This window comes from Papaver somniferum, unplaced genomic scaffold (genome assembly GCF_003573695.1).
Source record: "Papaver somniferum cultivar HN1 unplaced genomic scaffold, ASM357369v1 unplaced-scaffold_16, whole genome shotgun sequence".
Classification (NCBI taxonomy): Eukaryota; Viridiplantae; Streptophyta; class Magnoliopsida; order Ranunculales; family Papaveraceae; genus Papaver; species Papaver somniferum.
Genome location: NW_020625486.1, coordinates 758,282 through 775,481, shown reverse-complemented (window position 1 = coordinate 775,481; position 17,200 = coordinate 758,282).

Genomic DNA, 17,200 nt, shown 5'->3' with positions numbered 1-17,200 from the left:
AGTGGTACAACGTTAAGCAAGTTTCTGTCAATAATTTAATAGATATTTTCGTTAAATTAAGAAATTGTGGGATCTAAATCTTTATGAATTATTCTGCTTTTTTGTGTTATTGGAAAATGAGTCATTTGTCCAAATATTTTCAAAACATGGTTCAATTGACGAAAATAATAACAAAGATGAAACTGGATTCATCTTGACTTAAACTTAGAAAAAATAGCAACGATGAAACTGGATGCATCCTGATGTAAATTAAAAATAAGAAAAAATATTTGAAAATAGGTAAGAGGAAACTGTTTACATCCTGGCTATTTTTACATTTCTGTCCATTTAAACAGTATCAAAATCTAACTGTCCTTTTCACCCAAAAATTATTGGTTTTGGTCTTTTTAATCAATTTTGTGTTATTCAATCCTTCTCCTGATATATTAAATTTTCTACCGTACTTGGCAACCTTATTGGCCCAATCAGTGAATCTCTATTAAAAACATCAAAAATTCTTAATAAACCGTGAATATGAATTCCTTCATACCGTGTAATGGAACCTCCTGTTTCTTCCCCTTGGGCGAGACCCACCCATTTTATATGGGTAGCGGTTTTTACGATGTTCATATTCACGGTTCGTATAGAATCATCCTAAACACATTGTTTCAACGAAATTAAAATTGTTTAAAAAGAAAGACAACCCTAGTATTAAGTGATTGAAGTATTGAACTAGCTAATCTGTCCAGTCTTTTTTATCAAGAAAGGAAATCACGTTGTTAGCATCACTTCTGAAATTGGCCTTGTTGTAACCTTCTAGCATTCCGATGATTATTCAATATAAATGGGAGCTATGCTGCATCTTTACTAAGAAGACATTAATAAAATAAAATTATCAAGACAAAGAGAAGGCTACATTTAATTCGCGGTGTCCAAAATCACTAGCTTGTCATTCACAACAGCATGCTTGATAACATCACTTTGAGAATACCCAAAGATAATAAAAGATTTTATGTTTAAAATACATTCTTTAAAAGATTCACCTTTGTTAGGAAACATTCTATTGTTCCTCTCACTCTAAAAGCAGTGAGCCAGTTCAAAATGGTAATGAATACCCCCATTCAACGTTTTATGTTGAATAAGAAAAAACATACATGCCGCGTATGCCCCGCGTTGGAACAAACAGGTGCAGAGGAACAAGAGGAAAAGTTCCAAGACAAGATATGATTTTTGAGCTCAATCTAATAGTATATATGCACGTCTACTTCGATAACATTCCACATGGTGACATGGGGTGTGGCCTTTCATTAAAATACAGATGTGGCGTCTTAACCGTCCGCTCATTCAATATGTTCCTCCAAAAGTCAAGCGGGATATGGTTTTTCAAATGATCTTAACTTAGTTAGTGCTGTACATGCTCTTCCAACAGGGACGGTACTGGGGTGGCTTACCCAGGCTACACACAAAAAAAAAGAATATGGAAAAGTTAATTTAGGCTACCCTAATTGAGGAAAAAGAAAATTAGTCTAGGTCAAAATCGGATTTATCCCAGAAGGTTACATACGTGACTAGTATTACCGAGCAGAAACTGAAACTCTCCGTTGATTCTTATCGCAGCAGCATCGAAGTTTTTCTCGCAACCACAAGCCAATAAGGAAATACCATTATCGTCATTTTAAGTTCATGTAGTCTTTGAATCTTTGCTAAAACGTAAGTACTTTTGAGTTTACTTTATTTTGGGGTAACCGGTAAAGTTTGATTTTTTGCTCTAAGACTATTATGGAACGGAGGATTTAGATAGGTTTTACGGAAAATGGATCATTTGTCCAAATATTTTTAAAACACAGTTCAAATGGACGAGTAAAAAATAGTTTGGATGAAATGGATAAAAAAAATTTAACAAGGATGAAACTGGATTCATCCTGGCTTAAACTTAAAAAATAGCAAGGATGAAACTGGATGCATCCTGTGTAAATTAAAAACAAGAAAAAATATTTGAAAATTGGCAGGATAAAACTGGTTACATCCTGGCTATTTTTAAATTTTTGGCCATTCAAATAGTATCAAAAACTAAATGTCCTTTTCATCCAGAAATTATTGATTTTGGTCTTTTTAATCAATTTTGTGTAGGCTTTATTGCTACAAGAACGGGGTACTCTTTCTCAATTAAGTTTTAGTTCTTATTTGGTCAAGGAGTTATCGGGAAAAGGGATTCTAATGGGCGTATATCTTTGACTTTTCAAGTTATAGTGAACCACGTTTAGCGCCGACACCGGGAAGAATAGATCCATTTTACTTACCATCGAAATGTTCATCAAATGTTGACAATTCTGTACCAATTGAAGTTGTGCCTAATTCTCCTAGGGGCTGACAGTGAATTTATAAGTCGCAGTCGTACTCGTACCTAGTTCTCTCTTGATGACTTTCTTTTGAAATCTTATGTGTTTTCAGCCAGTGTCACATAGTTGTGTTGATGTGTCGTGACTCGTGATGCATGAGTCAGACAGTCATAGAGACAGTTTTGGGCGGAGGAGGCTTAATTGACAGGTGGGGCGAGCGTACGTATACCAAGGACAACCAGGGGTTATTGTATTCCAAGTCTTTATGGTTGTACAGGATGTCATAGATTTGGACAACAAGTGGTCCTCTCGTCTTTTCGGATTTGTTAGATTGTTTTCAAATTTTTTTTCTCCCAAATTGTGATCGACTCTTCAGCTTGCATTTGGGTATGGGTTCGAAAATGGAAAATGCCTCTTAAGGTTTGGCACTCAGAATTTCCACTGGTAATCTATATGCAGCCTTTGTGTGCGACTCGTCATATCCATTTTTCTTTTCAGTGGTTCTGCATAGGCCGTGTGTATACACACATAATCAATGGGTCTCACCGTTAAGGGTCCCAATTTTATGGGTTGTGTGTTTAAGCGGTTTTGGTGTGGGTTGATCACACGATTAACCAAGATTTTTTGTTTTCTTTTCTATTATTCTTTGATTTAAGATTTAGATATATGACACCTAATAAAAGCAAATTTTGGAGACATAGGTATATAAGAGTTTTCGTATGATTTTAAGTGCAGTGCTAATAAGAATGGTAAGTCTAGTGGTCAACAAAGGCCACAAGAACATCATTCTAAATGAAAATTTTCTTTTGGAGAGCCAACGACTTATCAACTAGGGGTAGGTCTCCAATCCCGAAGTATTTTGAAATTTTCAATTACGAGCTATCGACGAAGTTTGCTAGAAGATTGCAATTGAATGAGTTTATTTTCATGAGTATGGATACTAGTCATTACATCTCGAAAGGTTGGGGTTTCCAGATTTTGAAAAACCAAACACCATGTGAATGACAAATACTTGATCTTCAACTTCTCCTTAAAATGATTAGAGAAGAAATCGTCTGACATTGTGAAATACAACTTCAACTTCTCCTTAAAATGATTCCATATTTTTGAAGCAAACTCACAATGTAAGAACAAATGATTGACATTCTCAACTTTATCAAAGAAAAGACATTTTTACGAACATCCATACCTCTCCTATATAACATATCTCTTGTTGCAAGATTATTATGAGCTAGTCCACAATAAAATTTTAACTTTTGGCGACAATTTCTGCTTCCAAATATAAGTAAAGATATGAACTCGATTATCATCTTCCGGCATGATGTTTAGTGAGTCATAGATAGACTTAATAGATAACTAAACTTTAGGACCAATAGACCATTGGATCACATCCTCCACTTCTTTGTTGATAGTGATGGAAGTGAGATTTATTTGCAAATCTGTAAATTCTCTCCTTGCGGCCACATTCAATCTTCTAGGAACATTGAATTCCAAGATGCATTATCTTCCTCATAAATTTCTGCCACACTTTTATTTTTAGCTCTAGAGACGGCATACAAGTTTGGCTATTTAGTGTAAAGAGGAACATCAAAGAGCCAATTGTCCATCCAAAAACTAGCAATACTAGCAGAATCGACTTTGAATTTAACATGAATGTTGAAAAAATTGCAGCAATGCATAATACCTTTCTAGACTGGAGTGCCATAAGTAGTCTTGGAAAGTTTTGAGAGCCCTTTATTTTCAGTGTCATACTTTTCTGCAACTATCTTCCTCCATAGAACATCTTTTTTTGTTGCAAATCTCCACTGTCACTTTGCTAGAAGAACTGAATTTATCTTATTTAGATTCTTGATTCCCAACCTTCAAATTTCCTTTTCCTGCAAAGAGTAGGCCATTTCACCAGATGAACATTTTTGTTTCCTTTATTATCATTCAATAAGAAATCCCTCATGAGCTTTTCTAGTTTTTTGGCCACAAAAACTGGCATCACAAAAAGAGGCACATAGTATACTAGCAAACTTTCAAGAACATTATTAATCCGATTGATTTTCCATGCTCTATTTAGCAACTTTTTCTTTCATCCTACAAGTTCGAGAATGAACTTTCCAATAATTTTATCCCATTTTGCAACACCATCATATTTGTCTCGATGAGGTAGTCCCAAATAATTTGTTGCTAACTGACCAGGATAGCATCCCAATATAGAAAAAAAAACTGAGCTAAATCACCATCAAAACTGGCATAAAAAATCTGACTCTTTGCAAAGTTGATTTTGAGTCCTATGAGCTGCTCAAAAGAAAGAAGTAAAAGCTTAAAATACTTCACCTGCTCGATGTATGTATCTGAAAAGATTAGAGTGACATCTGCAAATTGCAGATGACTGAGGAGCTTGCCTCCTTCAATTGCTTGAAAACCAGAAAGTAAGCCTTGTTCCTGAGCTTTAGTAATCATGAAAGAAAGAGATTCTCCCACAAGCAGAAAAACAAAAGGGGAAATGGGATCTCCCTGCCTAATTCCTTTGTTGGATTTGAAATATCATGTTGAATAACCATTCACCAAAACTGAGAATCTTTCAAGCTCAAGACATCATCTTATCCGTTTTCTCCAACAGTCACCAAAATTCATTTTTGCTAGAATCTCATCAATGAAATCCCAGTTAACATGATCAATTCAAAATCTACTTTGATTAAAATACCTGGTTTGTTGCTCCTTGTTCTTGAATCAATGAGTATATTAGCCACCAAACCTCCATCTAGAATATTTCTTTTTTTGATAAAAGTTGTTTGATGTGCAGAAATGATTTCAGGTAAAGTTTCTTCAAATCTGTCAGTTAACACCTTTGCAATTACCTTGTAAACACCATGAACCAAGCTAATTGGTCTCAAATCCTTGATCTCTTCAACTGATTCTTTCTTTGGAAATAATACTATGAAAATATTTTTAAGTCTCCAATCCAAAAAATTCTTATGTTGTAATTCATTAAAGACCTGCAGAAAATCTTGTTTAAAAATATCCCAACAAAGAACGTAAAAACTAATTGGAAACTCATCTGGACCAGGTGCTTTTTCTTGACCCGACTTCTTCATTGCAGCTAAACATTCTTCTTATGAAGCATATCTTTCTAAGCACAACTTATTTTCTTCAGAAATACCGCTGAAGTGCATAAAGTCCATAGTAACAGTTCTTGTTGCTTGATTTTGAAAGAAATCCACTCTCCCATCTTTTATCTCTTAAACATCAGTAATCATTTCTCCACTCACTTTGATTGCACCAATTGGTAGATATTCTACTGTGATGGTAAATTCGTCGGATAACGATTCTGACAATTTGGTCGGCTTGGAACACGTCAGCACTGGGCGGAAAAAAGCTTTAATATAACTTTTGGGATTTAAGCCTTTTAATCAACAAAAACAAAAAGCAAAAAAAAAAAAAACACAAAAAATGTTGGAATATTTTCAACACCGCTTCGATCCTTTTTTGAACTGACGGTTTTATTTGGCCGATAAAAGCCTGTTCGAAAATTTCGAATCCAAAAGACACCATTGATGTCTGTTGATGAAGGAACCCGACGTTTCGTGAATAGAAACCTGTTGGCGAATAAAAACCTATTCCCAACAGGTGCAAAACCCTTTATAAATAGCTTCTCCCAGTTTCGTTTAAACATATAAGAAAAATCAATCTGTTTTCTCTGTTTCAAAAAGCATCATCAGAAATCAGAAATCTCTTTGTGTGTTCTTGATTGAATCAAGGGGTACAAACCTTGAATTCAGTTTTCGTTGCAGGGCTTTCATTGTATCCTGAAGGCAATATTTCGCATACCTGTTGTAATCGCCAATTGTTATTGGGAGGGTAGAAATATTTGTCTAAAAGAAATTTATACAAGCCTTGAAAGTTTTGGAGTGCAACACTTTCTTCTCTGATTCATTCATCCTTTGTGAAACCCAATTTTTTCCAACAAAAAAACAAAACGGAACTAAGCAAAAACGAAATTTAAATTTTTCTAATCGGCAAAAATAAAAATAGACTAACAAAGCTTACCTAAAATAAACAAAAGGTAGCTCAAAATGCATATATATAATCCCTCAGAGACAGTCCAAACACCGACAACACCCGAAAAATTCCCATTAAGAACAATAAATCTTAACAACAGCCGCCGTGTCATTGTAATAAAATGGTAAATCATCAGAAAGAAATAACAATAGTCTGCGTTCAATATCTATTCACAAAATCGGTTTAAAAGACCAATAATTTATTAATTTATCGATAAATTAATACTTCACCAAATTGATAGAATTTAGCTGTCCCAAAACATTAATTTATCGAAGTTTTACCGTATATTAAGTAAGCATACGACAGAAGACTAAAAGACTAAATTAAAGGTTCGAGCTCTTCGGATATGCACTGAAATATTACACTGTGCAATCGTACTATTGTGAAGTGGCAATCCAATCTGGCCATGGAAAATAGATTGATAAATAAGAGTGCATATCTTCATGTTACTTCCTTATCATGCACACCTCATCCTCATCCTCATCCATAAAAACATGGAATCCAGACAGCTCCGTTCCTCTTAAGGATATGCATGTGATGGTACTGGTAGGTGCGTTTGGTATATTACAACGTATTGTTTTACGACAAAGAAGTTATAGTAACATAAAACAAAAGTTCCGCACTAGAGTTAACGTCAGTGGCGGTGGCTGCGTGCCGAAAATCTTTTTTTATTGTCAATGGGTGGTAATTGGATACGCCACTGGCGAGTGGCGACAGAGAAAAACATAACATAGCTGATTGCCTCAATGACCTATTAGCTAGACTAGAAATGTGAATTGTATATTGTCAAAACACCACTTGGCACACCGAAATCCCAACCAGCTCTGAAAATTAACCATGTAAATTTCGATAAGAAAACTGGCAATCAAGAATAGAACAGTGCTAAGCAGTGGTGGAATTACAATCGTCTCTTATCCAGGGTTTAGATCCGTGAGTTAAGCGTAAATTTGGACAAACTTGACATAAGGTAATCAGCCTAAGTCAATTTAGGTAACCAAAAAATGGGCTTTTAACTTTTGGGGGTGGCTTCAACCATGAAAACTTGGAAAAGACTGGATGGAGTTCCACCCCAGTGCTAAGTTTAGCTACAAACTATACACTTTCCTCTTACCCATTGTGGAAAATCAATAAGGTCATTCGTTGTTGTGTGGGGCGGACTTTTGTAGCCATCCATAGAAACTGCAAGTTTGCAATGTGTATATTTTGGATCTTATTATTTACAAACTCGGATAGTTGTTGGTTAGCATATACTGTACATTGTTCTTGTGTTTTCGTTAGTGTGTTCATAGAAGTTGGTTTTGTGTGGAAGATTCTCAATCGAGTTTTGTGATGAAGACAATAAAGAAGATTATTAAAGCGATAAACTAACGAAGTCGCTAATGTTTATTTGAAACTGTTAAAAGAATAAACATTGATGTGGTCGCTCCATGTTATGCACCCTGTAATTTGAAGTGACACTCAAATATAAATTTTACAAGTGGTTGCGTTTTTTGTCATGAATAATTTTGAAATTTTAAATAAGACGGAGATATGTGGCACTCTTATTCTCTCAACTTTTCTATATAACTCAAACAATAATAAATTCGAAATTATGTCACAAAATTTCTAAATCATGTTAAAATGAGACGGTGAGAATGTCTACCTATTAAGTCACACTATTTACATATTCATCAAAGAGGTTATGGTCGACCAAGAATTTTAGGGAAAATGATAATGTCACCTACATGGATTAAGATTTTTTTTTGTCGCACATTTCATTAAATAAGCTCCCATTGACCTTAAAAAAATCATTTGGATTCTTTATTTATCTTATTAAAATGACTTCAGGTTGAGTAAAAATGCAAAATATATATAATGGGATTTGAGAAAATCTTTGAGTTTCTTGCTCAATCTCTGAAACAAGCATGAAGCATTTACCCAAAAATCATCACCTAACATTCATGTGCGAAAATATCAAATAACATGCCGCGTTAGAGCAAAACAAGTGCAGAGGATAAATTTTTATTTTAAGAGTAGGACAAGATAATTTCCAATACAAACATGTCTGCTTCAAATTCAATAAGACCTCACATGGGGTTTCGCGTTAAAATACAGGTTTGACATCTACCCGTCCACAGCGCAGCACCATTATTAAAGATTTACCCCAACAACAACATCGTTAGGCACTATGACTCCTATACAGGTTCACACTCTAGCAACAACAAGATTTCTAAAGACACAGACACTAGTTTTTACGACAACACCAAAGACACCAAGGTCCCTGAAATATGTCAAGCCAAAGAACATGAAGGAGCGCATGGATTACGGGGTATAGGGAACGAATTAAAGGGGTCATGACGAGGTGTCGAACTCACAAATAATAAATTCCTTACTTCTTTTTTAAACTAACTGATTGAATACGGATAAGCAGGTAAGATGGTGGTTGTTCAGCGAGCTTTTGCTCGCTGAACCTAGGGTTGTTAGTAGCTGATGATGGGGTGTGAGATCTCCTCTGTAACTTTCTTTTCCTCCTTTTTATAATTTCTGATCCCTGCAAAATCGAATCGGGCAAACACCCCACTTTCCTAATACACACAAACTCTCTACAGATTTCCAAATCTCAGCCAGCATCTAGGCCATTATTCACCTACAATCAGCAGCAACAATTGCATTCCTGAACTGTACGGCCAAACCTTACCAACTGAAACAATTAATTGGTACCCATTCTGTCGTGTTGCTCTCAACTTCTAAAACTCCTCTTAACCCTTGGCAAGAACCCATCAGAGCCATGTCTACAGCAGCATAAGACCAAGGAAAAACTGCTGGGTCTTCATTGTTTTCTCGTTGACAGGCTCTGCTCAAACATTCCCAGCTTAAACTCCACTTTGTATATATGCAAGAACCCAAAATCTCTTCTCAAATAGCCCAAAGCAACTCCCAGACTGGAGCCATTTCTTCTACTCCATGTTGGCTTCTAAATCCTCTTGGTTTGAAACTGCCATACGAGCCATAATGAGCAGCAACAATAATGCTTCAGCAACTCAGTTTCACTCCCTTCTTTCTCGGTATAAAACTCATTCAAAAATCCTTACAAACTCGAACCAAGTCTTCTACCTGAATTCGCACCACTTCCTGGTTCATTTCAACCGCGAAATCATCTCCCAGATCTTTGTAAACAACCACAAAACTCACGGCAGAACTGCAGAGAGACGATGGCAAAACTGATCGGTGAGGCCATTTTGCAAACACCTTGTATGCGACTTGTAAACTGATGAAGGTTATGAACTGGCCGTATCATGACAGCTTCACAAATCAACTCCTTCCTTGCACAATTCAATTCCATACACAAATTCTGAGACATTCATCACAAAACCAAATTGTCCAGCTGATTTCACTGAATGAACCTGTACAATACCAACTCCTGATTCTTTTTTCAACTGAATTTTCGATCGAATTCAGCTAAACCCATTCATCATAAACCTGCACAGACTCTAATTTCTTTTATTTCCCTTCCATTAACTCTCATTTTGAATGACAGCAATGTCTTCAATTTCTTGCCTAACTTCTTGCTGCCAAAACAGACTCAAAGCTATCAAACTCTTATCACAACTCGTACCCACTTCTCCTTTTCCTCGTTGGCTTCAAACCGGACCCTGGACCCTTGGTAAACAACCATACGAACCATGGTTAGTGGTCGGCGTGAACTCTTGGCAGCAGTGTCTCCTTGGTTTGGATTTATCAGCTGAAGGAGGTGGCCATGATCAGATACGCGGGTGCTCTTTTATTTCCCCAGCAGTAGGTTTGGTGACTGCCCCGAGCAGCAGAAAGTTGGTGCTTCAGTAATTCTCTCTTTGACACAGAAACGTTATTACAAAAATTCTATCTTTGGCACAATAGAGTGTCGCGGCCGCTTTACACGACTCGAATCGGTCAATTCCAAGTTCGCAAACCAACGTCATAATCCTCTATTTTTCTTCTTTCATGTAACATGACTTTAAAATACCTACAAACCGCAAACCAAAGCATAATAATACAAAAATACAAGAGAAATAACTAAGAATAGTATACGAAATTGATACTCAAATGATGTATTTTAGGTTCCTATCAGGTCATAATAGAGGGAACGGCGATTAAGGTAAATAAAGAGGTTTTGGAGACATATAGCATGATGTCATTAAAATGTGAAGTTTTGGGAATATATATAAATAAGGAAAAAAAATACAATCGAAAAGGAGACTCTTTCTATATTTCTCTCTCTTTTAGGGGAATTGGGTGTTGTGGTTAGGACTAGTCTCTCAAGACTATTTTTATTTTCACCCACAAACACCCGTCAAAATTATTTTCCTAGTCCACGGTTATATGGTTTTGACAATAATGGCAAGATGGACCAATTCCATTAATATTTAATTAGTTTGGTATTGTTGTGCTTTTTATAAAAGCGCCTTTCTTCTGTTTGTCGTTGTGTTGTATTGTGTAAACAATAATTTAATAATTAATGGCCTAAATTTAATAATTAAAAATTTAACATGGTTCGAAAAAATTAAACAAAATTCATCTGGAGAAAGCTACGAAATACAAAATTGATTGCATTTAAATTTTAGGGTAATTTTTCTCATTTAAAAAATAAAATAGGGATATGAAAGGTAAATCAAGCATTAAAACTAGATGGGACTAAAATTTATGCTTTGACAGCTTTTAAAAGGTCCTCCTCCCCAGCTTTTATAAGTTGGGAATTTTTAGAAATCCTTTGGATAAAAAGCACTACCATAACAAATTTATATTTCGACCCTAGCTACTGAGATAAATCAGGTTACCATCATGACTCTAGCATTAAGTATAGATACGAAGGTGCCATAGTCAAGAAAAAAAGAATACTCCCTCCGTTCGTAAATAGATGACCTATATTTTAAAAAAAATTCTTACTAATAGATGGCCTATGTCGTTAAACAAAAGGATATTCCTAAAACTACCTTTTTAATTGATTATTGTTAGTGTAAGAAATATGTATAATTTGATAGCCATGTTTATATTCATCAATCTTTTACTTCAAAAAAAAAAATGTTTATATTCATTACGTAGGTATTTTAAATGCTTTTCATTAGTGTAAAGTTTACATAAATTCGTGGTATATTTATCTGTTATTAGGATCATATCTTGCAGCGGTCATCTTCAAATTACCAGTATAGTATACCCATATTCTGCAACATACTTGTATCGCGTAGATTCAGATATCCTTAAAGAAATAAACTTTCTTCCTATAATCTGGAACATGTCTAACCTATAAAAGTGTTGTGGTAATACCATCCGAAAAACCTGTACCATACAAACTCTAACTTTTTTGTAGGGATTAGAATTTTCTATCATCACAGTACCACTGTTCATCTATCGGTAAGTGGTGAAACATCCCCTAGAGGGACACATATGACATAAAGAACTAGAATCAAGCACCCAACCATGAGATAACTCTTTCATGTAATGATTAACACCACTGGTGAAAACCACACATTGGATCCTCTAAAACTTCATTTTCTTCCGCAATTGAAGCAACAAGATTATTTGAATCTGATCTATGGTAATGCGTTAATTTTAGGAAAATAAACCCTTATATAACAAGGTTTATGACCATAATAACACTCTTTCAGGGGATTTTATTTGTCACCTAACTGTTATTTTATGAAATTTTCACTTGTAAAGCTGAAACCACTTCATCGAAAACCAATTTTTTATTACCTTAGGAATTATTACCTCCTTTTGTTTTCATACTCAACAAGTAGTCCATAAAAGTATTACACGACGGAGGTAAAGAACATAATAATATAACAGATTTAATCGGACCCGCGGTAATAACATTGATATTTAATAAATTGGAAAAAATATGATTAAACTCATTAATATGATCGACCAAACACTTACCCGAAGACATTCTCATGCATGAATTCTACACTCTAATTAAAGTTCTGAAGTTGAGGTAACACTGCTGGCTATCGCTTAATTCTTTGATTTATCTCATACTAACAAGAATGTATTTTACATTAGATTGGCTTGATAAAATTATTTTTCCCACTAAACTTAATAATATCAATTCCATGCACCTCCGAAAAACTTGCACTTGATGTAAAAACAGACGTCATCACTTATAAAAATGATGTTCTTCACGCTCACGACACCGCTCGTTGAAATTATATAGAAAAAATAAATCTAGAAGACACTTGTTGTTTGGATCAATGTAGAACTAGGAATAAGTATATGTGATACAATTAAAAGAAATAGTAAAGTAAGAACACTCAACATAACTCATAAACTCATCCTAATAAGAAAAATATTATACAACTTCTTATAATATCAGGAACGTGTTGATCATAATTACTCAAAATAACTCGATAAGAAAAAGAATGTTACATCACTCCAAAAAAAGCCATAAACTCATCCAATAATAAAAATATTCTTAGTATGGAATTTTTCAAGAACTTTCAAAAACTTATATTGACCCACTATAAACACCGAAAATATTGACACTTTCTTGGATTTTGCATCGGATATAGTGAAATAACCAGCGACGGATCCACGATTCGTAGGACAACCTGCCCAATCAGAATTAGTGTTATCAAAAATCAAGAACTATGAGCAGACAAAACAATACAATGTTCGACAATTTATTTCAGATGAGATATAGAACAATTCTATGATTCGCATCCATATCAGTACTACCCTAAAATTGAGGAGGAGCCAAAAGATACTTTCCCAAGTACATTTCCTTTCCTTTTATAGCTGTCTCTCTTACTTCACATGGGAACATGATCATAGTTTTGTATATTACCAAATTTTCACATTCCTCTTTCTGAAGTTACCCTGGACTAAGAGGGTCCATCTTAACCAAAGGTCTAGTCCACCCTCATTTGGGATTTAGACTAAGGGAAGCCAACTTCCTATAAAGAGATTGGGCTTAGTCCTCAAGTCCCAATTTCTTGTTGATAAATAATTTCTTACATATCTTGTAATAAACTTAACATTCTACATTGCACTAGCTCCAAGTGCCATAAATTTAATTGTAAGATTTGTTTTTATCCCGGGAAGAGGAAAATTATCAATAACTTATTCATAATCTTTTTGAATTTTGTTGTACGATTTTAGTTTATACCTTTTTTTTAGATACAAGGGGGTGGTTGTGTTCTTCTACAACATGCGACATAATCCATGTATATTTTTCTTTTCTAATAATCATACGTTCTTTGTGGTGTGCTATCGTAACATTTTTCTTCCTTATTAGCTCTTCAAACGGCTTAACTCAGGGATCACGTTTTCCTTGACATGCGCATCAAAAGGTACGTCAAATTACAATCTTATTCTCCTTGGTACTACTTCGCGATAGAGAAGTAGTATGTTTTAGGATACTAAACCTAACTTTTCCTGCATAAAAATTGTAAAAATCATACGCCTCATCTTGCAATTGAAATTTTCTTTCAACATATGTCTTATATTTGTTTAATACATCATTAGTGATGCATGGACCACTTCCATTTGTTATTGTTATTTGAATACTAATTTTATTCTTCCTATATTGTAATTCGTTCCTCCTTGTTATCCTTCACATAGTCATTTTCTGCTCAAAGTTAAAAATATGTAATAAATAATAAATTAATTAACTTGTGTTATACTATTTAAAGTGCATGTGATAAATCATTTATGGAGGTCCATGCTAACAAGAATGTATTTTACATTAGATTGACTTGATAAAATTATTCATCCCACTAAACTTAATAATATCAATTCCATTCACCTCCCAAAAACTTCCACTTGATGTAAATCATCACTTATAAAAATGATGTTCTTCACGCTCACGACACCGCTCGTTGAAATTATATAGAGAAAATAAATCTAGAAGACACTTGTTGTTTGGATCAATGTAGAACTAGGAATAAGTAGAGGTGATGCAATTAAAAGAAATAATAAAGTAAGAACACTCAAAATAACTCATAAACTCATCCTAATAAGAAAAATATTATACAACTTCTTATAATACCAGGAACGTATTGATCATAATTACTCAAAATAACTTGATAAGAAAAAGAATGTTACATCACTCCAAAAAAAAACCAAAAACTCATCCCAATAATAAAAATATTCTTAGTATGGAATTTTTCAAGAACTTTCTAAAACTTATTTTGACCCACTATAAACACCGAAAATATTGACACTTTCTTGGATTTTGCATCGGATATAGTAAAATAACCAGCGACGGATTCACGATTCATAGGACAACCTGCCCAATCAGAATTAGTGTTATCAAAAATCAAGAGCTATGAGCAGACAAAACAATACAATGTTCGACAATTTATTTGAGATGTGATATAGAACAATTCTATGAGTCACATCCATATAAGTATTACCCTAAAATTGAGGAGGATCCAAAAGATCCTTTCCCAATTACATTTCCTTTCCTTTTATAGCCGTCTCTCTTACTTCACATGGGAACATGATCATAATTTGGTATATTACCAAATTTTCACTTTCCTCTTTCTGAAGTTACCCTGGACTAAGAGGGTCCATCTTAACCAAAGGTCTAGTCCACCCTCATTTGGGATTTAGACTAAGGGAAGCCAACTTCCTATAAAGGGATTGGGCTTAGTCCTCAAGTCCCAATTTCTTGTTGATAAATAATTTCTTACATATCTTGTAATAAACTTAACATTCTACACTGCACCAGCTCCAAGTGCCATAAATTTAATTGTAAGATTTGTTTTTATCCCGGGAAGAGGAAAATTATCAATAACTTGTTCATAATCTTTTCGAATTTTGTTGTACGATTTTAGTTTATACCTTATTTTTAGATAGAAGGAGGTGGTTGTGTTCTTCTACAACATGCAATATAATCCATGTATATTTTTTTTTCTAATAATTATACGTGATTTCTGGTGTGCTATCGTAACATTTTTCTTCCTTATTAGCTCTTCAAACGGCTTAGCTCAGGGATCACGTTTTCCTTGACATGCACATCAAAAGGTACGTCAAATTACAATCTTATTCTCCTTGGTACTACTTCGCGATAAAGAAGTAGTATGTTTTCGGATACTAAACCTAACTTTTCCTGCATAAAAATTGTAAAAATCATATGCCTCATCTTGCAATTGAAATTTTCTTTCAAAATATGTCGTATATTTGTTTAATACATCATTAGTGATGCATGGACCACTGCCATTTGTTATTGTTATTTGAATACTCATTTTATTCTTCCTATATTGTAATTTGTTCCTCCTTGTTGTCCTTCACATAGTCATTTTCTGCTCAAAGTTAAAAATATGTAATAAATAATAAATTAATTAACTTGTGTTATACTATTTAAAGTGCATGTGATAAATCATTTATGGAGGTCCATGCTAACAAGAATGTATTTTACATTAGATTGACTTGATAAAATTATTCATCCCACTAAACTTAATAATATCAATTCCATTCACCTCCCAAAAACTTCCACTTGATGTAAATCATCACTTATAAAAATGATGTTCTTCACGCTCACGACACCGCTCGTTGAAATTATATAGAGAAAATAAATCTAGAAGACACTTGTTGTTTGGATCAATGTAGAACTAGGAATAAGTAGAGGTGATGCAATTAAAAGAAATAATAAAGTAAGAACACTCAAAATAACTCATAAACTCATCCTAATAAGAAAAATATTATACAACTTCTTATAATACCAGGAACGTATTGATCATAATTACTCAAAATAACTTGATAAGAAAAAGAATGTTACATCACTCCAAAAAAAAACCAAAAACTCATCCCAATAATAAAAATATTCTTAGTATGGAATTTTTCAAGAACTTTCTAAAACTTATTTTGACCCACTATAAACACCGAAAATATTGACACTTTCTTGGATTTTGCATCGGATATAGTAAAATAACCAGCGACGGATTCACGATTCATAGGACAACCTGCCCAATCAGAATTAGTGTTATCAAAAATCAAGAGCTATGAGCAGACAAAACAATACAATGTTCGACAATTTATTTGAGATGTGATATAGAACAATTCTATGAGTCACATCCATATAAGTATTACCCTAAAATTGAGGAGGATCCAAAAGATCCTTTCCCAATTACATTTCCTTTCCTTTTATAGCCGTCTCTCTTACTTCACATGGGAACATGATCATAATTTGGTATATTACCAAATTTTCACTTTCCTCTTTCTGAAGTTACCCTGGACTAAGAGGGTCCATCTTAACCAAAGGTCTAGTCCACCCTCATTTGGGATTTAGACTAAGGGAAGCCAACTTCCTATAAAGGGATTGGGCTTAGTCCTCAAGTCCCAATTTCTTGTTGATAAATAATTTCTTACATATCTTGTAATAAACTTAACATTCTACACTGCACCAGCTCCAAGTGCCATAAATTTAATTGTAAGATTTGTTTTTATCCAGGGAAGAGGAAAATTATCAATAACTTGTTCATAATCTTTTCGAATTTTGTTGTACGATTTTAGTTTATACCTTATTTTTAGATAGAAGGAGGTGGTTGTGTTCTTCTACAACATGCAATATAATCCATGTATATTTTTTTTTCTAATAATTATACGTGATTTCTGGTGTGCTATCGTAACATTTTTCTTCCTTATTAGCTCTTCAAACGGCTTAGCTCAGGGATCACGTTTTCCTTGACATGCACATCAAAAGGTACGTCAAATTACAATCTTATTCTCCTTGGTACTACTTCGCGATAAAGAAGTAGTATGTTTTCGGATACTAAACCTAACTTTTCCTGCATAAAAATTGTAAAAATCATATGCCTCATCTTGCAATTGAAATTTTCTTTCAAAATATGTCGTATATTTGTTTAATACATCATTAG